A 24,920-nucleotide genomic window follows, 5' to 3' on the forward strand; every position below is an offset into this window, starting at 1 on the left:
TAGAAACTCACCCTCAGTTTGAGCTATGTCTGTATACCAGGGAGCAAAAGTACTAAATTTTGGCCCTTTTCTATGAATAAAAATACCTTACTTCAGTCTCACCTACTCCTGTGTATAGACCTTGAATGTTTTACCTCCTCCTACCCCATTAAGCCCTCAAACTGATTAATCTGTATATTTGTGCACAGCACAATGTTTAAGAGATAAGAGCTATTTTATTGACATTTCTAGAGTAGGTATGGATAGGTTTCTTACCCTATAGGGAAGTAGCAATTAGGAGGGTTTTATCAATAAGTGTTTCTCCTGATCTTCAAACAACAAGGAAATATACATGTGATCTGGTAAGGCAAGATAAACATGAGAAGAGCAGCCAACATCCCTGGAAGCTCAAAGATTAGAGCTCCAAGAAGTTGGAGAATGCAGTCACTGTAGAAGGCTTTTAAGGGAGCCAAGAGGGGAGTCAGTCTTCAAAGGTCGTGAGTTCCTTGGGATATAAACAGATCCACTGTATCACAGGATGGAATTTGCAGATGAGAGATGGAATTCCAACTAAACTCTGGTGTGTCCTGATTCCAATCCATACAAAGGTACCATACAAGAACTCCCTTCTGTAGACACAACTCAAGCAATTCCCTTGTTTCTTCCAAGATACTTTAAGAGGCCTGTGTTTTCAAATTGCTTATGGATAAATGCTAATGATCTAGTGGCATGGCCTGGTATACCAACTATAGATATATAAAGTATAATATATATGTATATATAACTTTATTACAAGGAATGCTGTAATGAGGGACCTGTCTGCAGTATCAGTATATTTGCTCATTTCATTTGGATTGCATAGTCTCTCCTCATATAATACCAGATGATTATGTAATATCATAGCATACATTTTATCAAAAATTTAATTTATATTACCTAGATCAGAGTCCCACAGTCATAAACAAACCTACCATGACTTGCTGGTAATCTGAGCTGATTTTACTCCTTGTCAAAATATCCAGCGATGACTGTGCTCTTTTATGCTGGTTAATCTTTTCTAAAGATACTCTGGAACATAAAGATATCCAAGATCTGGATAATTGGACCAGACACAAAGGTCACCCCTGTTGACATTCTCTAGCCAAAATAGCCATTGGTATATATGTCATTTGTAATGAAACAGCACTGGTGGCTTACTCAGAGAAGGGATGGATATTCTCCATGACTAGATGCAGTATTCTAAACGGTGAGTCAATTATATTTTCCCACTGTATCCCACATCAGATGTCAATGACAGGGTCAGACTATGACCAGAGGATTCTTGCCTAGTCTATACGGCTTGCCTATAAGGACTCAATAATTAAGGGTTTCCTAAATCTAAATGGTACTGTATAGCTGCAGATATTATAGACTCTCATCACCCCTCTCCCCTGAGTTTTATAAATTTGTGTCTCCAAATAAGGCATACAATGGAATTTTGACCTGTTTGATCACCCTCAAGAAGCATGTTTAATTGGAAGACACACCATATCTTTAAGAAAATACTTACTATATAGATGATAATCAAGCAGAGAATCCCATAAGTGGAACTCCCTCCTAACTCTGGCATTGGCCCTATTAAGTTCTAAATTTACAAACCATCATGTTCCCTTATAAGTTTTCAAGCAATACTTTTTAAAAGTCCCATGCTCACAAAGATGTTGTCTCTATGTAACACATCCACTTCCTCCCACTCCCATTTTTAGAAGTCATTCTATCTTACAGAATGGATTATATAACCAAGGACAGATGGCATCATATGTCCCAATGTCAACACTGCTCGAAATTGGACCGTTATAGGACCCCTTGCAAAGATATAATTCCACTTTGCTAGCATTAGTATCTTTGCAAATGATCACATAGTTAATAAGCTTGAAGATCCACCTCCTCTGAGCCATTGAAGAAAATTAAAATAATTGCATCCAAGACAACACCAGAGCAAAGATGAGAAACTTCATCTAGTAAATGCCAATCATATCAGGAAGTGATCAGGGAAGAAATTCTTAACACTTCTTATGGAGCCCCCCGAACTACACCTCCGTATTCATGGACCTCCTTCCTCCAGGGTTAGCACAGCTCCCATGGAAGAGAGGCTCCAAAACAAGAGGCAAGTGTGTCAAACGTTTTCAATTAAAACAGAAACACACAAATTTGACAAAGAAATAAGTATGCCATATGATCTTACATTTGTCAAACATCATATTTCTCAGATGTTGATATGGAAGGCATCTCTTATCCCCAATAGGACTGGGAAAATACAGGAAACTTTACAGAGTCCAACAGCAAACACAAGGGTTTTAAGCTCCTCGAATGAATGATACAAAGAGAACAAACTCTTGACTTCTGAAAGTCAATGACTGGAGGTCACAAGATAAAACCATCACAACATTTAGCTTTGACTTCTCACTGAATGAATGGAAGTGTTTTCAAATTGCAGGACCCTCCTATTCCTATCTTAATGACACAAGTAACATCACTACCTAACCAAAGACTGTTAAAAGGCCTTCACATGACTGTAGCTCAATCTGCAGTTCCATTGTCACATTATCCAGAACCTGGACACTTTTCCATAAGTGATGGATTTGTTCCCCGGTTCCTGTCAAACTGGGGCACCTTGTTGTGCTCTCAGGTGCAAGACATCATTGTTACTATCTTTGTAATATACTTATAGTACGCTTCATTGAAATGTGATACATACGTGTTGAACTTGATCTCACTCTATGCACTGTAAGTTTCCTCCCCATAGAGGTCTCAGCTGCCAGATCTCCTTGATCTGTATTCACTTCCCAGGTATACAACTGCCAACAATGGTCCTGACCTCCACCACGTGGATTGTATTAACCATGATGTTAATCTCTATGTAGTAGCATTAACAAGACAGTCACTTTTCTCACATAAACCCTGATTTGCCCAGAAATGTCTGGAAACTATACACATCTCTAGACCACACCCTGTAAGAAGCAGAGTGAGCATGAACTTTCCAGGTATGCCACATTCACGCACAGCTAGACAGTCTTAAGTTCACTGAACGGGGTTACTTTTTTCTTCCAGAAGGAAACCACAGTATTGATGCTGGCCTACAGTGTTTTTCTACCGCCACCTAGTGGCGTGTCCACGCTTCCTACAATGGTGCTGTTCTCAGGGAACTGTCCATACTATAAACCTTCTAATGTTCTCAGCCGTTCTGACTTGTGGGGAGGCTTTGGGTGCTTTAATCTCATGAAGACAAGCATGCTGTAGGTATAACAGACAGATCCAAAAGGGAACTTAACCACCCTGGTTTCAAGTATTCATCTCAACTCAGACAAGTCCCCTGAATGGAGAATGTTCACCACCAAAATATTATATTTGTTTTGTAATAAATTCAAAACTCCAGTGAAACAAGATTCCCTTATATTTTTGTAAACTTTATATCCATCATTAGTGTTTTATATAAATCTGATAAAAAATTTATCCAATTTAAGACAAGACTACTAGAATATAAAGTGTATTGTATGCATGTATACATTACTTTGTGTAGATTTATATTTCAATATGTCATCTTCCCTATCACAAAAGTAGAATGCATTTTCTTCCACTTGCTCACATATTATTTTATGTCTTCAATATCTTATCATTTATTTCTGTGGAAGCTCTGTAGCCAAAGCCAAGTTTATTCTTAGGTATTTTGAATTGTTATCAAATGCTATGAAAGTTCTATTTTCCCATTCCAACTGTAGATGCCTAGTCTCAAACTTTATGTGTGTGTTGTATCTAGTCAGCTACAAAGAACTCTGATAAACTTGAAGGTTAGTTCTTTACTCAGCTCTCTTGAGATTTTATTTCCTTTGATACTGTGTTTCAGATTCCAAGGCAATTTTACTGAACTTAGTCAATTCTGAATTTTCTTCCCAAAAAAATATGGATATGGTTTCATAAGGCTATAGTCTTTTCACTAGGGGAGTGGAAACAAAAGGGTCACGAGTACAGGGAATCCTCAACTACACAGTGAGCTTGGAGTTAGCAGAGAATCTGTTTACAAAACAATGAAAAAATAGTATATCATTGACGAAATCAGGGAGGACATTAAAAATTCCTGAAGACATTTGAAAATGAGAGCACATGGTACTAGAACTTCTGGGATACAGTGACCAGAACTTCTGGGATACAGCCACCAGAACTTCTGGATACAGCCAAGGATACATGTCCAGATGGGAGAAAACATGTGTAAAGAGCAGCCAGAAAACTAGAACACTGAGACGAGATTTCAGTGGTGTAGCTATCTAAAGTTTCCCAAGGGAACCCAAAGACACAACTTACATGAGAAAGTTCAATGTCAGTTAGAGTGCAGTGATGTAGCTGCCCAAATCACCCATCCTTCTGTACATAATCCATTACCCATGTTCCTGTAAGTGATCTCAAAAACTACATCATTGGTTCACCAATATAGACCTTGTTTTACTTAGGGTTTCTATTGCTGTGAAGAAACACATGACCATGGCAACTCTTAAAAAGGAAAACATTTAATTGAGGTGTTGGATTACAGTTTCAGAGGTTTAGTCCATTATCAGCATGGTGGGGAGTGTGGTGGCTGGGAGTATGGTGGCATTCTGGTAGACATGGTGCTGGAAAATTCTACATTTTGATCCAAAGCCAACAGCAAGTGAACTGAGTAGCACACTGAATGAAGGAGACCTCAAAGCCCACCCTCACAGTGACACACTTCTCCAACAAGACCACACCTACTACAACAAAGCCACACCTCTTAATAGTACCACTCCCTTTGGGGACCAATTTCTTTCAAACCACCACAAACTTAGACAGAATTCTTCCTTCTGTTATTCCCCTTTCCATTCTGGATAAATGGGATATTCTTTCTAGGAATAGTTACACAATCAGAATACTAAATAATACTTCTTGATTTTCCTCTAAGAAATTTTTGGATTCTTAACGTCTTGCCCCAAAATGATAGAGTTCAATAGCCTCAAAGACTCTGCCTTAAAACCTAAATACAGGTTTTGGACACATTTTGAAAGTGAACATAACAAGATTTCCTCAGTTTATACATGAGATATGAGAAAATGGAAGTAAAAACTCAAAAGTTATGGGCTTTATGAATGGTAAAATATAGTCTACAAATACCATCACTGGAAAAATTCAGCAGAGAGTAGAAGATACAAGGGAGCTTGGTTTGACAAACACTAAGTTTCAAATATCCCTTGGATGGAAACAGAGCCGTGGAGCATAATATCTGGCTTCCCATCTAGAGTGTTTAAGGGAAAGCTGGGCTATACATACTGATTTGGGGTTTCTCGGTCTATAAACAGCATTTAAACTCACGAATACATCTAGGGTCACTAGGGGAGTAAGTGAATCTAAAAGGTAATCCAAGAATTCTTCTAGGACAAGTGAAATTTAGGCCTCCTCTAATTTAAGGAAGGAATCTCTTTAGAGAAATGGATGTAATGTGGGATGCGCATCTTGGGTAGTTATGTGTCTGCTGATGGCTGTGGCTTCAGAAAGCCTCTGGGATGTGACAAAATTAGTCACAAGAAGGACAGCTGGAAGCTTCATGTTAAAAGTACCCATGTCCCTAACACCTGTAAGTCCTTGACCAGTACTCATGACACTAACTCCATCTTTGGGAAAACGTCATCTGAAATGAAGGTTTAGAGCCTCAAAACTGACTCATAAACTTTACATTCCTAAATTTGTTCAAAATGGTTGTGCATTTTGGTAAAAGAGACTGCAAAAGGCGAGCGGCTTTTCAAAGTGTCCTGCATGTCCTATGCCTGTTTTCAAAGGGCTTGTTTTAAGCTTGGAGAATTTGTCTCAAATGTATTATTTACCACTTAAATACTAATGTCTCACTAATGTTTAATGGCTTTGAGATTATTTTGTGTTTTAGATGTGTAATATTCCTGTTTCATTTGTAAGATAATTGAAAGAGAGCTAGCAAGATGGCTCAACTGGGGAAAGAGTTTGTCATGCAAACCTGACAGCCAGAGTTCAATCACCAGGACATGAGGTGGAAGGAGAGGACCCAAGGCACTGTTGCATACATGTCCCTACAATCACATACATCATAAACACACAAAAAATAAAGCATTTGAAAAGACAATATTTTTCAAATTCAAGTTTATTTTTACAACTAAGAAAGTTGGACCCAGAACAAGTATTCAGCAGTTTTCACCAATCAGTTAATTTGATTTTCAGCCTCTCAATCAGTTCCCAGCAGGGCTGGTACTATTCCATTTGCAGAAAGACATTAGGTTTATCCCTCAACTCTGGCTCTTGGGAGGAAAGCTTTCTTTATCTATAATAAACCTATCAAAATACCCATATATCTCAGACAGAATTGTTCAGTTCCCTTCACCTCAATTCCGTGTACCCAACTGCTAATCGTTCTAAGCTGGTTGTCCACACCTTTCCCTGTGAATGCTCCAATTCTAGTTTCCTTGAGCTCAGATCTTAGTGAGTCAGATGGAAAGAAATCATAGAAATAAAAGACAATAGTGGTGCTTTGCATGCACCTCATAGAAGCAAACCTCATTGTCCTCAGGGTATTACAAAAAACACTATGCCCATCTCTCTCAATCCGGTTGAGTGTAGGTTGACACACAACATTGACCAGAGGTGATATCCGATCAGAATCTATGGCATCTCCCACACAGCTACTGTCAAGGTGATGTCATGGCAAAGGCTTCTATGTTAATATTCATCTGAATATGGATAATTAGGGTGGACAGCAGTACTGAAATGAGAAAGAAAATGTATAGAACAAGCTTAGACTGTAGAGAGAATAACTCTGCTTCTGACTGCTATCACAATAGAAGATTTTTATTTACTGGTTACAATCTGTCTTTCTGTCACAAAAAGACTACATAGTAAATGTTTATTAATTATAACTAAATCATTTCATTTTAGTTCCCCACCTGGAACTAAGATAGGAGAACTTGGATATTCAAATGTACAAACATATTCTTTTCCATCAACTACATCATCAGTCTAGCAAAGCAACATCTTATCTTTTCTCTTTCCAGACTTTCAGTGCAAACAGAACCTGATTATGACTTGTGTACATTTCTACAGATATTGACCCAAATTTACATATGTGTGAATATATAAATATATAGTCAGATATGTATATGTATATGTGTGTGTGTTGTATGTAAGTATGTATGTATAGTTTAGTTCTGATAATCCCAAATTCATAATTCATTCAGCTATAACTCATTGTTCATCACATATAACACACTATAGTTAATTAGAAATAGAAAGGACAGAATTATTAGAAATGCTTCCATGTCCAAGAAGCTCAGCACATAGTTTGTAGGTCTCTACACTTGACAAACAACACAAAATATAAAGCGATAAAAATAATTTATTTTAAAAGACTAATTTAATTTTTTTGGACCCTTCTAAATAGGCTACAATAAATCTACAATCTACTACATATTTGCCAAGTATAGTGGCTTACATGTTGGTATAAAGTTAGCAATATTGGCTGACCTGCAGTCTGTGGAATAATAAATACAGAAGCCCATACAAAGCAATCCAAGCTAATTCTGATTACATGCACCCTGTTAATGTAACAGACAGACCTCTGTGAAGAATTTGGGAACAGAATTCCCAAACCTCCTGTCTCACACTGACCCCATTAAAGCAACTCTTAACAACCATATTAAATTCATCATCATAAAATAAATTGAGCAATGTTTTTTCCAAGGTTACTTACACATCAGCAGTAACATATCGGTAATTTTTGTTCAGGCTATCTATAACTGACATGTCTTCTGCTGGCAACTGGAACTCAAAAACCTGTCACGAAAGCAGATTTTAGCATGACCATATATTTGCCAATCTGAAAAACACAAGCTAATCAGACTAAAAGGTGTGGGGTAATAGCTTCCAAAAGACTTTTAAGATAATGGCAATAAAAAGAATTCAAATTACTAAGAAAATGATTCTCCGCCTTTTGGCAAAGATCAAATGAAACTATTAATGAGCACTAAATGAAATTTGAATGCAAATATATTACTTTGTATAATATATTTAAACATCACTATACTACAGGCAAAATCAGATCTCAAAAGAGACTGGAGAAGAAACCAAACTGGCATATGCAAAGATTATAGGATCAATTTCATACAAGATCCAGAGGAATTTGATGATCACTTTTGAAACGTATGAGTTAACAATAATCATCATGGATACAGTTGGCTTTGTATAGCCAATCAATGAATGATTAGAATGTAAAAAATACCCTTTCTTATGTAATCAGACATTTCTCAAATACAGATGATACTTTGTTTAAAGAGCCAGGAACTGGCTTAAAAAGAATGTCACTCTTTAAATTTGTAACACTTTAAGCATCAAAATGAATTTCACTAATTAATAAACCATCAGAATGAGTGGATCCTTAAATACATACTTTTTAAAAATAGAGGAAGAAAGAGAAACAGTAAAAAAAAATGTATCCATAATGTATTAGTTGATGAATCTAGACAATAGGTTTCACTTTGTTATTTTTAACTAATCTCTGTAAATTTGAACATTATCAAAGCAAAATGAATGTTATCAAAATTTGATCAAAACTATTAAGCCTGACAGAATATATACAGATTCTTTAATGGACAAATTAAGATTTTATTTAATAATATAAAAGATGATCTAAAATTCAGAAACGTATACCTAAATCCTATTTAAAAGTTTAACATTATAAAAAATTAGATCATGTTTCAATACAGTGAGGTAGTATTGGGAAAAGGTGATTTTAAGTTTTATCTGACCAGAGTCAGTCAATAATAGCCAACACATTTAAGTAAAAAGTACAAAAAAAAGCAATGAAACAAGCTTGGTGGCATAGCTCACTGCTAGAGAACTTGCCTAGCATGTGTGAGGTTCTAGGTTCAATCCCTAGTACTAATATTGAAAGCAACAAATGAAACATTGATTTTCTAATATAATCATCACAACAGAGAAAAGTAAACACAGCAGTTAAAAGAAAAGTGGTCAATTTTACAGCTAGGATACTTTAAGTGCCATTTAAAAATTATATACTTTTATATTCATCCTTGCTTTACATAGCACTAAAAACTTGCATTGAAGTAAAGACCAGGCCGGGCAGTGGTGGCGCACACCTTTAATCCCAGCACTCAGGAGGCAGAGGCAGGCGGATCTTTGTGAGTTCGAGGCCAGCCTGGTCTACAGAGCGAGATCCAGGAAAGGCACAAAGCTACACAGAGAAACCCTGTCTCGAAAAATAAAAAAAAAAGAAAGAAAGAAAAGAAAAGAAATAAAGACCAGTTGGGGAAAAAATTATCACTTGTATAGAATGTAACAAAACTCATTATGCTACCCATATAGAAAAGACATAACATTCATTGACCACAAAGTAAAATCATGAAAGGTGTGACTATAGTAAGGGAGAGATTTTAGCACATAAAAATATATCATAAAACTAATGAAAACACAGGTAAACTTTGGGGAAGATACTTCAACAAATAACTCTTAATCTGAAAAGTCAATATTCAGAATATATAAATGTGGTAAATGGACTGTAAAGAGCCCCCTTAATTCTTCTAATTTCTGAGGACACACACTTTTGTAATATGAACTTGCAAGTTTTCCCATTTCATCCCTTGAGGTTTGCCTGGCATGTAACTTACAATGGCCCATAAAGCGTGAAAACAATGATAATGGGGCAGTTTTAAGCCTAAAAATGTAAACTCAAATATCTAGTCCTAAACTGAGTTTGGAGAACACCTGCAATCCCAGCTCTTGGGAGGCTAAGGGCAGAGGGCAGTGAGTCTGAGGTTAGCCTAGATACCAGAGAGACTGCCTGACAAAGAGATAAGGCAAGAAAGAGGGAACAAAAGCATTAATATCTTTGTTTTAAACTTATATATCGAAACTGGCTGACTGGACAACTATTAGCAGTAACAATATCTTCCTACTTGAAAATAAAGATAATCAACCCACAGAGAAATTAATATGTAAATACTATTCTCTATGAGTATCAAGAGAATAAATTTTTAATGTAGGCTGAAAAATCACATAGTTTGGCTCCCTCGTTTCATGAAATGAATGAAAGGTGTTTGCTAACTTAAAGATAACCCGGTCAATTTTAATCCTCTACAGCCATGAAACCAGAATGCTATTGTAGAGAAGAAAATGCTCATTCATGCCCTTGAAGCACATATGCCAAGGGAATGCCGGCGACAGTCACTAGACACAAGGAAACTGGAAGGCTATACAGAAGCCTTCAAGGAAGAAACACTATGCAGGAGCCCCGATGCCCATAGCCTACCTACTCTTCAGCTTCATATTCTCCTTGATCCGCTTCTCATTGAAACTCTTGGCGACAATCATAATCCCACGCTGCAGCAGATACCAGAGGGAAATTAGGGCTGGAGTTTGTTTGTACTTTTCGGCCATAGCACAAAGAATTGGATCTTCCAAGAGATATGGGGCATTCTCATCTATCCTGAAAAGAAAGGAATATTGACTGCTTGTGGTCAAAAACTTGGGATTTCAAAACTGAAATTGTTTTATATGTGTTTTAGATATGATTTAGTTACAATCCTTATTACCAGTTCTTATATCGTTGGGTACCTAGAGCACCATAGGCAACCAGAACAATGTCTTTTGACTTGCAGTAATCCAGGAGCTTGCTCTGGTTGAGATAAGGATGGCATTCTACCTGTAGATGGACAAGACAGAAAGATATCAGATTATAGAAAACCTCATATGACCATGAAAAAGAAGTGTTCATAAGTAAAAGAAGTGGAATTGAAAAGTCTACACTATGTGAAATCTGGCTGGATCAGGAACAGAGTGGGAGAACAAGGAAAGAGATACCATGATAAATGAAGGCACCATGGGAATAGAGAGAAACAGAGTACTAGGGAGGTCCCCAAGAATCCACAAAGATGACTCCACCATAGACTACTGGCAATGGTCGAGAGGGTGCCTGAGCTGACCTACTCTGGTTATCAGATGGCTTAATACCCTAACTGTCATCATAGAACTCTCATCCAGTCCCAGGCGGAGCTTTAGGAGTCCAATCGACAAAGATAGAGGAGGGATTCTATGAGCAAGAGATATCGAGACCATGATTGGAAAAAGTACAGAGACAACTAGCCAAACTAGTGGAAACACATGAACTGTGGACCAATAGCTGAGGAGCCCCCATGGTACTGGACTAGACCTTCTGGATAAGCAAGACAGTTTGTTTAGCTTGAACTGTTTAGGGGGTCCCCAGGCAGTGGAACCGGGGCCTGTTCCTAGTGCATGAGCTGCCTTTTTGGAACCTAGTGCCTATGGTGAGACACTTTGTGCAGTGTTGGTGCAGGGAGGAGGGGCTTGGACCTGCCTCAACTGAATGTACCAGGCTCTACTGACTCCCCATGGGAGACCTTGCCTTGGAGGAGGTGGGAATGGGGGGTGGGTTGTGTGGGAAGGATGGGAGGTGGAAGGAGGAAGGACAGGGGAATCTGTGGTTGATATGTAAAATGAATAGAAAATCTCTTAATATAAATAAATAAATAAATAAATAAATAAATAAATAAATAAATAAATAAATAAATAAATAAAAGAAAGTCTCAACTTCAAGTAATGGTCCTCTTTTAAAAGGTAAAAACATCCCTGAGGTGAACTGACTCTGGCCCACTGAATACAGATACACTGAGAAAAGATGAACTACAGATGGGGCAAGGAGAAGAAGCCCACTGAGGCTTGGATTTGAACTGTACCATAAAGCAAGAATTTGGTTGAAGACTTATGAGGGCAGATATGAAAGACAAAAAAGTAAGTTTGTAGGGATTCTGCTAGCGACATTTGGAAATATTTGAGCATCAAAGCTATGAGGGTTAACAAAGGAATAAAAGAGCTTGCCACACATGCATGGTGGTCTAAGTTCAATTTCCAGAACCCACATAAAGGTGGAAGGAGAAAGCCACCTCCACAAGGTTGTCCTCTGACCTCCGTACATACACCACAGCATGCCTGCCTATACACACAAAGAGGGAGAGAGAAAGAGAGACAGAGACAGACAAGGAGACAGAGAGACAGAGATAGACACACAACATTCATACACATACAAACACAAAGTAAGTTTTTTAATTGTAATTTTAAAATCTTCAGAGAGCCAAGCAGTGGTGGTGTACACCTTTAGTCCCATAACTTGGGAGGCAAAAGCAGGTGGATCTCTGTGAGTTTAAGGCCAATCTGGCCTACAGAGTGAGTTCCAGGACAGCCAAGGCTACACAAAGAAACCCTATCTTGAAACACACACACACACACACACACACACACACACACACACACACACACACACAAGAAAGAAAAGAAAAGAAAAAAAATCCCAGGAAAGATCATGCCAATTGGTTGTACAATGTCACATGGTCAGCCCTGAAAACATGCATATAAATAACATACAGAATGAGCAAGTTGTAGTTTGTGTATTCAGGAATATATATAAATATAAATATGTATATAAATATAAATATATATATTAATAAATAAATACACACAGAGAGAAAACACAAGTATCTGTTCCTAAAGTGCTGATTATTACAGTAAACCTTCTCTCAGGTCATTGATAACTAAGGAAAGACAACAAGGTTTACTGCATTACTTAGGAATAGCTGTAGTTCATCTTAACTACTTAATCAAAAAATTTATTTACATTAGAATTCAATGAAGAAAAAAAATAAACTAGTATCTTAAAATGAAAAAAATAACTTCTGGAAAACCCCAGTAAGAAAGCTAATTCAGGCAAAATGTATTAATAGATATTTGAAGTAGATTTTAAATATGTAAAAATTGGTCTTAAAACATGACCCTCCCCATAGACAATTATCACCTGACAGGATAGTTATAACTGAAGCAAAAGAAAATATCTGCTTTAAAAAACTGATCTCACTATTAAGAAGAGAGGAGAGGATGAGAGAGAGACAAAATTATGAAAATTATAAATGATAGGAAGTTACAAGAGACTGCAATGAAATCCAGAGGATTGTTACAGCATACTTTGAGAACTTGCATCCACAAAAACTGGAAAATCTAGAAGTAGGCAAATCCCTAGACTTATATGTCTTACCAAAGTAAGTCACAACATATCAACAACTTGTTGAAATCAATAATAGCCTTCCAACTAAAACAAATGAGTAGGAACCTAGGCCCAGATGGATTCACTACTAAATTCTACCACACCTTTAAAGAGAAGTGTTCAGGCTAGCTTTTTGTCAACTTGACACAAGCTAGAGTTATCTAGGAAGAAGAGTATCATTTGAGAAATACCTCTATCAGACTGTCTGTAGGTAAATCTGTAAACTATTTTCTTTATTAATTATTGGTGTTGAAGGGCCCAGCCCACTGGGAGACACTAACACTGGGAAGGTGGTCCTGGAGTGTATAAGGAAGCAGGTTGACCAAGCCATGGGAACAAGCCAGTAAGCAGTCTTCCTTTGTGGTCTCTGCTTCAGTTCCTGCCTCCAGGTTCCTGCCTGAGTTCCTGCTCTAACTTCCCTCAGTGAAGGACTATAAGCTGTAAAATGAAATAAACACTTTACTCCCCAGGTTTCCTTTGGTCATGGTCTTTATCAGAGCAATAGAAAGCAACTAAGACAAGGTACTAACACCAATGCTCCTCAAACTCTTCTGTAAAATAGAAAGGGAAGGGACATTATAAAACTTACCCTACAAAATTAGAATTAACCTCATACAGAGGAAGCCAGGTCCCCTGGAAATGGACTTGGGAGCTGTCATGTAGGTGATGGGAACTGAACCAGGGATCTCTGGAAGAGGAGCTAATGCTCTTAAACACTGAGCCATCTCTCCAGCCCCTCCATGGCTCTTTCATTCTTGCAGTCTTTAGTCATTCTTCATTATTAGAGAGTGCAGCTTTCCTTGATCACTTTTGCATTTCCAAATTCTTGCATGCACAGAAGCACTGTGGCCCCCAACCTTTTCCACAAAGACTTTACTAAGCAGAGATACAATCAGCATCCTCTGCTCCATGAAGTTTAGTAAGAGAAGAGGATTATGGCTAGTAATAAAGGAAGAAAGGAATGAAGAGCAGAAGAAAAAGAAACTATGGATGCTCACCTGGTTGCACACAGGCTTGTACTTGAGCCCTGGCTTGTTCAGGATCATCTCCAGCTGCCTGCGGTTAAAGTTGGACACCCCGATGGACCTGGCCAACCCTGCATCCTTACATTTCTCCATGGCCTGGGGCAGGGAGAAGGTGGTAAAGAATAATTTGTGAAAGTGGCTGTAGATGGTTATGAATGCAATGTTGTGTTGCTAGAAAGAACACTGTCAAGAAAGGAAAATAAAGCTAACTTTGTTTCGTAAGAAGAGAGAAACCAGTTTTAAATATGGACAGGAGATAAAGACAGAATGAATTCCTTTGCTCTCCTTAGGAATCAGAGAGATTATTTCAGATAGTGGAAGATATTTCTCCCAATACTTTTCCGGTAGTCTCTAACATATTCAATTATGCTTTCCTCTCCACAGCAGCAAAATAGCCCTAGTAAAGACCATGGGTTTTCTTAATCTGGAGGTGCATATCTGACTCTCACATGTGAAGCTGAGACCTGACTCCCTCTCTTAACTTTCCCTCTGCTCTATACTTCAAGTACTTACCTCCCATGTGTCACGGAGATCCACTGTGTCAAATAATAACTTCCCATTTTCATCTATTGGATTAAGATCATTTCCTGGCTAGAAAAGAAACAGCCATTATAACTGTCTAACCAATGTCATGACTTTCCCCATAACAATGCTCCCTAGTATAGAGAGGGCTTCTCCATAAATTAGGTAGACCAGCATGCCAGAATTTATATTCACAAAAGCCTTTGCATGTGAAGTTGTAGGAAATATTTAAGGTAACATGTTTCTTTTGTTCTCTCACATCTATTACATGTGTTAATTCACAACATTTCCCAGATCTCTATGGGCATCCTATTTGACTTGCATTACTGTTTAATACCAATGCCATTTCCCCTGGAGAAACATCTGTCTGTCACTGAGAAAGTCAGTAGCTATATGGTCATGATCCCAGCAAATAAGCAATTGCAGTCTTGACATGATTACAGAATCAGTGTTCCCAACACTGTTACTTTCCTTCAACATGTCAAAGGTCAAAGGTTAGACATAGCAGCTAAACAATGTCCATCAAGGGACTGAGATACACCTTAGCTGGTAGCTAGAGTGTTTGATATAGTATGAACAAGGCCTTAGGTTCAATCTGCAGCACTGCATATATCAAGTATGGTGGTACATAGCTGTAATTCCAGATCTCAGGAAATGGAGATAGAAGGATAAGACATCAAGGGGATCAGAATAACTCTCTAATACTAATTAATAATTGTTTATAATAAAATTAATTATTAATAGTTATTAATATCAGAATAATTAGATTATTTTCTCTAAAAATCAACAACAACTAAGTCAGAAAAAAATCTACTATCAATAGTAACAACTATCAGCTGTAGATTCTGGAACATACAGAAACTCCTCAGATGTTCCGTTTGCAGCCCTTTCAATGGTAGACAAAATATAAACAAACTAGGAAGTATGACCCACTAATTCTTGGGGATACGGATTCTTTTCAGAACACTGAATGTACTTACTGAGGAATCTGTTTCCCAGGTCTTAAAATCAAACATCCTAATGAGTAAATATTTTTCTAATCTCATCCAATGTCTCTGAACATTTTATGACTTACATCTATCATCCTGCGTTTATTTGTAAGGTTTTTTTTTTTTAATTCATTCTTAGTCCAGCATGTCAAGGGCCATACAGAGGGGACTGAATCATAGGGGAGACAGTAGTTTATTGTCTTTTTTTGTTGACCATACGATATCATGATGGGTAAAATTTCCATTATTGCTAGACATGGACTAAGATTGGTTTTGTTATATAATATTTTACAAATATTAAAACACATACATTTACCAAGCATTGGCCATGTACCAGGCACTATATTAATTCATTTAATCTACTTTTTTATCTGTTAGTTATGTGGTTATTCTTATTGGCATTTACAGGTAAGAAAATAAAGTCATGGATTTAAGGAACTAATCACTAAAAACTAGACAATTAAAACAAAAAGTTCAAAACTATTCACTATGAGTCAGGTCTGTTGATGCACACCTGTCATCTCAGCACTCAGAAGATTGAAAAAAAGATAATCAAAATCTTCAATGGAGGCCAACACGTCAACATGGCTAGGACCCATTCAAAAATAAGAATGTATGATCTGCTAGGACAGTGCTCTTATCTGGGAGACACCACTTTACTCATTAAAATATTCTTTTGCTGCCTGCCACTTGCCTAAGTTTGTACAGTTTCAAGTAGTAAAAGGAAAATAATTATAAACAAAAACAGTAATCCTAGTATATGGATGCTAGAGGATCTGGATTCAGTGTTAGCCTTGGCAACACAGAAAGTTCAAAGCCAGTCCCATTTTTTAAAAAAAAAAAATCAAGACTAAAGAGATTCACTTAAAAACAAAAAGATTAAAAGTAAAAGGAGCCCACATGAGGATAGACTCAATCAAGTTTATTTTCAAGATTAAGTTTTACACTGGAAGATAAAGCACTGAATATAAACAACCATGAACCACAAACAAGCCATATTTGCTACCAATGGAAAAGGATGGAACAAAGGAAAAAACTATAAACAGACACATTTCTAAAGACTTTTCCAAATCCATCAATCTTGTGTGATTTGGGTTGCTTGTTTTCCACATGAATTATTTTGAGTGGCTTCCATGATATAGTCATTAAATTTTTATCAGTTTATCTTAGTCTAAATAAATCATCAATGAAATTAAAGGTCATTCGGACCACTGAAGTAAAATAGGTATGAAGATGTTGATTGCTTACCTTCATTGACACTGGGAAATGAATAAAATAGAGGTCAACATAATCCAACTAAAGTTTTTTCAGTGACTTTTCCAAACAAGGCTGGACCAGTTCTGGCCTATGACATGTGGAAGGAAGCTGCAAATGTTGAGAGTAACACATTGTCCAAATTTATGGAATTCTTTTACCCAAAATTGAGACTTTTTCAACTGGTCAGAAACTGGCGACCACAGAGCAAAAATACTCTGTCCAATTTTTAGTTTTCCATTGTCTAATCTATTAATGTCAAGTCTGATACATATTTGGGGTTTATTGGTAAATCTATGGGACAATGAAAGGAAATAAATACTTGTGTGAAAATTGGATGTAATAACAGCCATTCTCTGAGTTAAATTTCACATAAGTTTACAAAGGAGTTTTCTATCTTATCCCTTCATGCATTAGCTCAATGGGAAAGAGTTAATATTCCTACATTTACATAAATAAAAGGAAATATTGCTAATATTTTAACATATATTAGACAAATAGAAGACTCTAGCAATGTTTCATGAAATACTCAGGAAGCAAAATTTTATTTTCTCTATCACTGATGAAAGTGAAAAATGGATGTTAAGAACCTTAAGAAATATTAGTCACCCAAAAGATAAGATATGAGATAGTCACTCAGGAAGCCCTAGTCTTATCACAGTTCTGTCCAAGTTAAACCACACTGTTATGAGATATGAATCAAAATAACAAAATAATTTTTACACTAAAGTTACAAATTCAAACATAAAGGTGAAGAGAGATTCATCAGCTTCCTCTGTTCTCAACACTGATTGAATATATGTAATTAAACAGTAGACTAATATGCCTAACTCAACCACTGATCAAATTATACAAACATCAACATACCAGTTTCATTCATTTGCACATCAGCATACCATATGTGCACAATACCTTTGAAGTGTAGAATATATCTTCTCTCTTCACAGTGCCATCGGCAATCTTGCTTCGGATGGCCAGCCCTACTTCTTCCTCATTTTGGTACAAATAAGCTGCATCAATGTGTCGGAATCCAGCATCTATAGCTATTTTGGTGGCCTCGGTAACCATACTCTTAGGAACCTAGAAGAGCAACCAGAAGGAGTATTTTGAGATAGTGTATTACTGTAATTAAAGAGGCAATTCCACGTAATTTATCTGGTAATCAAGAGAGGTTTATTTCTGGGATAACTTACAGCCAATAGGGGTTGGTTACAGGATCCAGGAGAGATGAGGTACCATCCAGGAGAGAACTCTGGCTTGGTGTCCCATCCAGCTTCCAGGATCACGAGGTATCCAGAAGAGCCAAACACAAACACGTACACACCTCATGTCTTAAGGGGCTCCCTCTCACCCACGCCCCAGGGGCAGGTCAGCCCCCCGGGCAGGTCATAGGCAGATGTGGCAGTTACCAGTTACCTGCTGACACTCTCGGGCAGTGTTTCAAGGTCAAAGTTGGAACAGCTACCCACTACATCCATGGGATTGAATTAATTCTAGAACAGATGGCTACTTTACAAAACCACAAGTTTCTGCTGTGTTAAGTGGGTAATGTATCTTCCCAGGTTTGTGTGGGCCTTTTCTTCTCAAACAATGAGAATTGAGCATCTGAGAAAAGTTTTCAGACTGAGACAATCACTCATTGATTATTGCCATCCATGGTCTTCAGGGACATTTCTAGGTTCAGTAATTTGCTAGGAGGATTCACAGGACTCAGCATATAGCTGTAACAGTGGTTGTTATTTATATAATGAGGTTATAAAGTAAACGGAGCCCAAGACAACGTGCATAGCAAGAAGAACAGAGGAAACAGTGTTGGAGGTCTCTCCTGGAGAAGTCACACAGAACACACTAAATTCCCCTCATGTTGTAGACATGTTGTAGACAATACATGTATGCATTGTTTGCAGGAAATCTGTTGAGAGACTCAATTCCTAATTATTTAGCTGAGAGTTTACATAGACATCCTCTGTCAGCACACTCTGAAATTTCACTCTCCCAAAGGAAAGCAGACCTCCATAAGCTCTGCTCTTTGTGTAAACAGTTAAAAGAACATGGCCATTCTTCTCTATTATCAAATGGTGAAATTAAGGTTGCCCGCTATCAGCCAGGGTCTAGTTTAGAAATAGACACTTTAACACACAGCAGGATGCTGTCTTAACTCATCCCCTAGACATTCTATCTGCATGACTGAAGTAAATTCTAGCATAAAAATATATACTTCTGGGATAGAGATTTAATTATCAGAATTACTTTTATGACATATAAAAGGAAGTATTTAAGTAACTTTGCCTTGATGCTCAGAGGAGACTTTGAACTTGGGCATTTGCTGGGGCTGTTGAGATTTGAGGGTCTCTTTAAAATGAATTAAATGAACTTGTGGTACTACACAGACACAACCCTGTGGGAGTCAGGCACAGAATGTTATAGTTTTAATCTCAATTGTCCCCTGACGTATCAAGTGATTGAAACATGAGGACTTTACCCTCACTCATAGGTCAGTCCATTAGTGAATTTATAATTTGATATTATTGGGAAATGGTACAAATGAGGAGAGACGATTCATTGTCACTCTAATGAGGAGGTTAGCTAACATTAGATATCATGGAATTTGAAGTGATATTTCGACCAATGCACATCTCATGCACCAATCAAATTAGCGCAACTGGCATTTCCCTCTTCTTCATATTTCATTTAGGATCTTTGAGCTACTCTCCTCCAGATATTAATAAAATAGAACTAGACCTGGCAGCACAGGTTAAGGCAGAAGATTCCTGAGTTCAAGGACTGACTAAGCAACATAGTGAGATCTTTTCTCAAAATGTAGGGCTTTTTGTTAAGTCCGGGGATACATAGAATAACTTTCCACAATAGAATATTTGCATAGCATGTCCAAGGGCTTAGGTTCAATCCCCTTTACAGAAATATATATCACTGTAAAATATAGTCACCACCTACTGACATGCCAGAACTTAGTCCTTATCTGTGTTTTGGTACCTATGTCCAATCTAATAATCACTATTCTACATTTAAGTCGAAAACGTAGCTTTCATACATGTGGTATTTGTATTTGTCTTTTTTTATGTTTATTTTTTAAATGTCCTCTAATTCATGTACTTTATAAAAATAACAAGATTTAATCCTTCTTTGTGGTTGCACATTACTTCACTGTGTGTGTGAGTGTGTGTGTATTGTCAAAATTATTAAGGCCACTCCACGTAGTTAAAAGGAGATTTATTTAATGGCATAACTTACAAATTAAGGGATAGATAGGTCGCGGGGTCTGGAGAAGGTGTATCGCAGTCCAGCGGTGTTCTCTGGAGCTCTACTTGGCCCACCTCCACCGTCCAGGGTCCCGGAACCAAGAGCGAGAGCTGGCCCATCCAGATCTCCGGTCTCCAGGTGCCTCCCTTGGCCCCGCCTTGGTGTGTGTGTGTGTGTGTGTGTGTGTGTGTGTGTGTGTGTGTGTGTGTGTATGTGTGTGTGTGCAACATCTTATTCATTCATTGTTTGATGGGCACTTAAGTTAAATTCATAACTGTTCCTAATGGGGTTTCATGTATTATTCCAGTATACTGACTTTATTTCCTTTGTATAGGTGAAGAAGGTTATGGGTAGATCATATAAAAGATCTATTTTAGGAACTTCTATATTGTCTTCTTTAGTGTTTGTACTAATTTACATTCCCATCAGCATGTATGAGAGTTCTACTTTTTCAGCATCCCATCAGTGTTTGCATTTTGCTGCCCTTTTGTAACAGCCATTCTATGGCGAACCATTATCTCATTGCAATGTTGAATTTCAATACATGCCACCAAGCCATAGTAACCAAAGCAGCACCGTATTATCCTGCAATGGCACCAAAGGAAGAAAGCACAGCAAACTTTCAAATCATTAGTACAGGGACCCATGTTTTAGATATGTCCTCAAAGTAAAGATCATAGAAACTAAAATACATAAATAGAATTATGTATACTTAAGAAACATTTTTTTACTTTTTTGATGGTAAGATTAGAATGTATAATTTTGAGATTATAATATAGTTTCAACATTTCCTCCCTACAAACCCTCCCATGTAGCCCCCCGTGCTCTCTTTCAACTTGATGCTTCTGTCTTCATTAATTGTCATTACATGAATATATGTAATACAGATATTCTTTCTTTTTTTTTTTTGCTTACAAACTGTATGGCCGCAGCAGACCTTTTGTTATCTACTTCTTATATCTTAAATTAACCCATTTCTATTAGTCTATAAGTTGCCACATGGCTTGTGGCTTACCGGTAACTTACATCTCGCTTGTCATGGTGGCGGCTGGCAGTGTCTCTCTGCTTCAGCCTTCCACTTCCCAGAATTCTCCTCTTTCCTTGTCCTGCCTATACTTCCTGCCTGGCTACTGGCCAATCAGTGTTTTATTTATTAACCAATCAGAGCAACACATTTAACATGCAGAACATCCCACAGCATTCTACTATCTTCATAATCCTCTCTTTCTAAACTTGTTTCTCTTTTCTGTACGTCTAGGAAAAAGAAATTGTCTTACTCATTTTTGTTTTGTTTTTTCATTGTCTCCTTTCTTGTGGTTAGGGAAATGCCTGACCTCTCTTAACATAGTATTAATGTGCACTTGTTATTTTTACTATCACCTGGATAAAAGTGGCTTTTCCTAATAATCGTTTTGATGATTACTTTAAATCAGGTGGTAGATGTTAGGATAAAGCGCATTAGGGGTGTATGTGGGTAAAATTTAAGGAGAAAAGCATCTCATAGTAGAATTTATTAGAAATCAAAAATCATTTTGAGTTTCTTTTATTTTCTAAAGCTAAAAATTTAGGGAATAAGAATGTGTTGTCTTCTGTTCCATCACGAGGCACTCATTTGAAGGCTGTATTCAGTAGACACAATTTTTTCTGTTGTTATTCTTGACGCAGCCAAAACAGTTTTTATTGGTGAAATGTTTTGGGACTGAGTCTACCAGGTTGATCTCAGTCCACGGGGGAGGCTTTGCCCTGGAGGAGGTGGGAATAGGGGGTGGGCTGGGGGGAAGGTGAGGGGCGGGAGTGGGGAGAACAAGGGAATCCGTGGCTGATATGTAGAACTGAATTGTATTGCAAAATTAAAAAAAAAGGTTTTATCGTAGTATGCTATCATAATCACAACACACAAAGGCAAGAGAAGAGAATCATCACATGATCTCATCTATAAGAACTGTTTAAAATAGATAAATCTATAGAGACATGAAGTAAGTAGACTGGGGTGAGAATGGGGACTAACTGTAAATGATACAAGGCTCCTTTGTGGGGAGATAGAAAAGTTATAAAATATGGATAATGTTGATGGTTTCATAAATGTGTGAAACCCTATGGTATTGAACACTTAAAATAGATAAATTGTATGGCATGTTAAGTTATTAATCAGTAAAGCTAGTAATACAGATATTCTTAAATATAACGTGTTCGGTCTGTATAATGTTAATTGTACGTATATTTTCAGAGCTGACCACTTGGTATTGGAGAATCAGTCAGTTTCTTCTTCCCTGAAGAAGGCTATTTCTCCCACTCTCAGCATTCTTTACTTGCCTGTAGATCTTTGTGTAGGGTTTGTTTGCAGCAAAGGGAATAACAGGATGAAGAAATAACCTACAGATAAGGAGAAAATCATTGCCAACCATGTAGCTATTCAGGTTCACTTTGCTGGCTTGATTTGGATTTTTTTTTTTAAGGAACAAAGCTCCAAGAGATTACTGAAACACACCTCTGGGTGTGTTATATTGGCATTTACAGAGGTAAATAGATCAAAAGGACTGACCAGATCATTGGATTAACCCCTTGATTTCATTTCCTTCTTGGGGAGTGGCAGAAAGTAAGGGTGTGATCTGTTGGAGAAAGTAGGGGACTGGGAGTGTGTGCTTGGACTGCAGTTCCTTCCTTTACTTCTCTTCTTCCCACTTCTCTTCCACCTAGAACAGAAGAGCAGCTGCCTCCACATAGCCCATCCCCACCTCCACCACCTTGATGTTCTGCTCAGGCAAAGCTAGTCAAGCAACACAGACTGGAGCTTGAGAACAGTCAGCCAACATCAGGGGTGAAAAAAAATCAAACCAGCAATTCCTTCTTTGGTTTCTATGAGGTATTCTTACCACATTAATTCTAAAATAATGTGTTATCTGGAAAATTATTACTATCCGGGGTACATGAAGAACCCAGAAAACTTTGTGACAAAATTAATTAGAGGGGAAGTGATCTGAATATACAGCTCTCAAAAAAAAAAAAAAAAAAAAAACAGTATGAAAATGTCCCGAAAATACATGAGACACATGACACCCAGTGTGACCAGCATTTATGCAGTGAGGGTGGTTATTAAGTTTTCTCTTTTGCACCTACCTACTAGAAACAGGCTTCTTTTCAGACTTGAAAGTGAAAGTGAAGGCAGAGCCAAGAGTTACAGTCATTAACCACATGGTCAGACTCTCAGCTCCCTCTAGTCCTGTCTGCTTTCTTCTGAACTCCAAAACCACCATCGTTACCTCTTCGGGGGCAAAGGTTCCAAAGCCAAGAACAGGAACGTGGTGGCCATCATTTAGCTCTGCAAAGTGTTTGGGATTCATTGTGGCACAGTCCGCTTCTGTCTTCCCCGCCGTTACTGGGTACTGAGTAACAGGAAGATATACTGCAACTGTGGGATGCAAGCTTAATCATTACTTACTTCCTGTCCATCCTTAAACAGGAGTGTGTGGGGAGGGAGGGAACACAGCCCACACGCCCCAGAGAAATGGAAGCAGCTCAATGATTTCATAGGAATGAGAATTCTAGAGTAAAGTACTGTATACTGATAGATTATTTAGTCTTTAGTAAATTTTCTCATTATAGTCTCCCACAAATTGTCTGATCACAGATTAACTGAACAATTATTGGCCATTTGTTACACTGAAAACCTTCCTACACCTGTTCCTTTGTTTGGACTCATGTTTTTCTAGCCACAATGAAGCCCCTTCTTGGTTATACATTATAAAAAGAGTAAGACATCACATACCACACACACAGTCACATTCAAAGAATTAAAGAAACTGGAGCTGGGTATGTGGCTCAGTGATTAAAATCATTTGCTGTTCAAGCATGAGGACCTTGGTTCAGATTCCAGCACCTACATAAAAGTCTGGGTGTGGCTGTGCATACCTATAGTCCCAGGGCTGCCAGGCAGGGACACAAGAGGACCACTGGGAGGCTGGCCAGCCAGTCTGGTTCTAGCTCCAGCAAGAAACTCTGTCTCGAGCAAGTAAGGCAGAGAGTAACAGAACAGTACACTCACAATTCTCCTCTGGTCCATAAGTGTTCATACACAGCCCATACATATATTACACATGCATAAACCCACACATACACTAAATATATACACACACCATACATACACATGCACTTATATACACACACATACACATATACATGCAAATACATGTGCATGTACACATAACACATCTACATCCATGTGCACACATACCATTACACATGTACACATGCACACATCACAAACATACACACATAGACAAAACACACACATATACATTCATACATACATTGGATTTGTACACAAATGTATACAATCACACAAAATCACTTTCAGCCATTGAAACACACTCAACAGACACTCATCTCTTTCACATGCATTAGCACACAGTCGCATGCACACTCAAACACACACATGGTAGCACACTGGCATGTTCACACTCATACACTCACTTATAATCACAGACATTCATATAAACACACACTAACACAATGCATACTTACAGAATAATAGTCACACACACTGAAATACTAAAACACATTACAAATACACTTACATACTTCAAAACTAAAACACAGAGCGCACACATAACCACATATGGAAAGACATTCCTACGAACTGACCCACCTTCTCAGGTATACGCTCACTCCCTTAATCACTAACATGACACACACATACATACATACATACATACATGCATACATACATACAAACTAAAAGCACACTATACATATATTAGA

The 24,920-nt window shown here is 37.7% G+C and overlaps 1 pseudogene; it reads right to left on the minus strand.

Annotated features, from left to right (window-relative positions):
• Nucleotides 1-6,118: 6,118 nt before the first annotated feature.
• LOC128104326 (aldo-keto reductase family 1 member C23-like protein) lies at nucleotides 6,119-24,255 on the minus strand (annotated as a pseudogene).
• Nucleotides 24,256-24,920: the final 665 nt, after the last annotated feature.

Source organism: Peromyscus californicus, unplaced genomic scaffold (assembly GCF_007827085.1).
Source record: "Peromyscus californicus insignis strain IS unplaced genomic scaffold, ASM782708v3 Scaffold_8__1_contigs__length_139910024, whole genome shotgun sequence".
In the NCBI taxonomy this organism is placed as follows: Eukaryota; Metazoa; Chordata; class Mammalia; order Rodentia; family Cricetidae; genus Peromyscus; species Peromyscus californicus.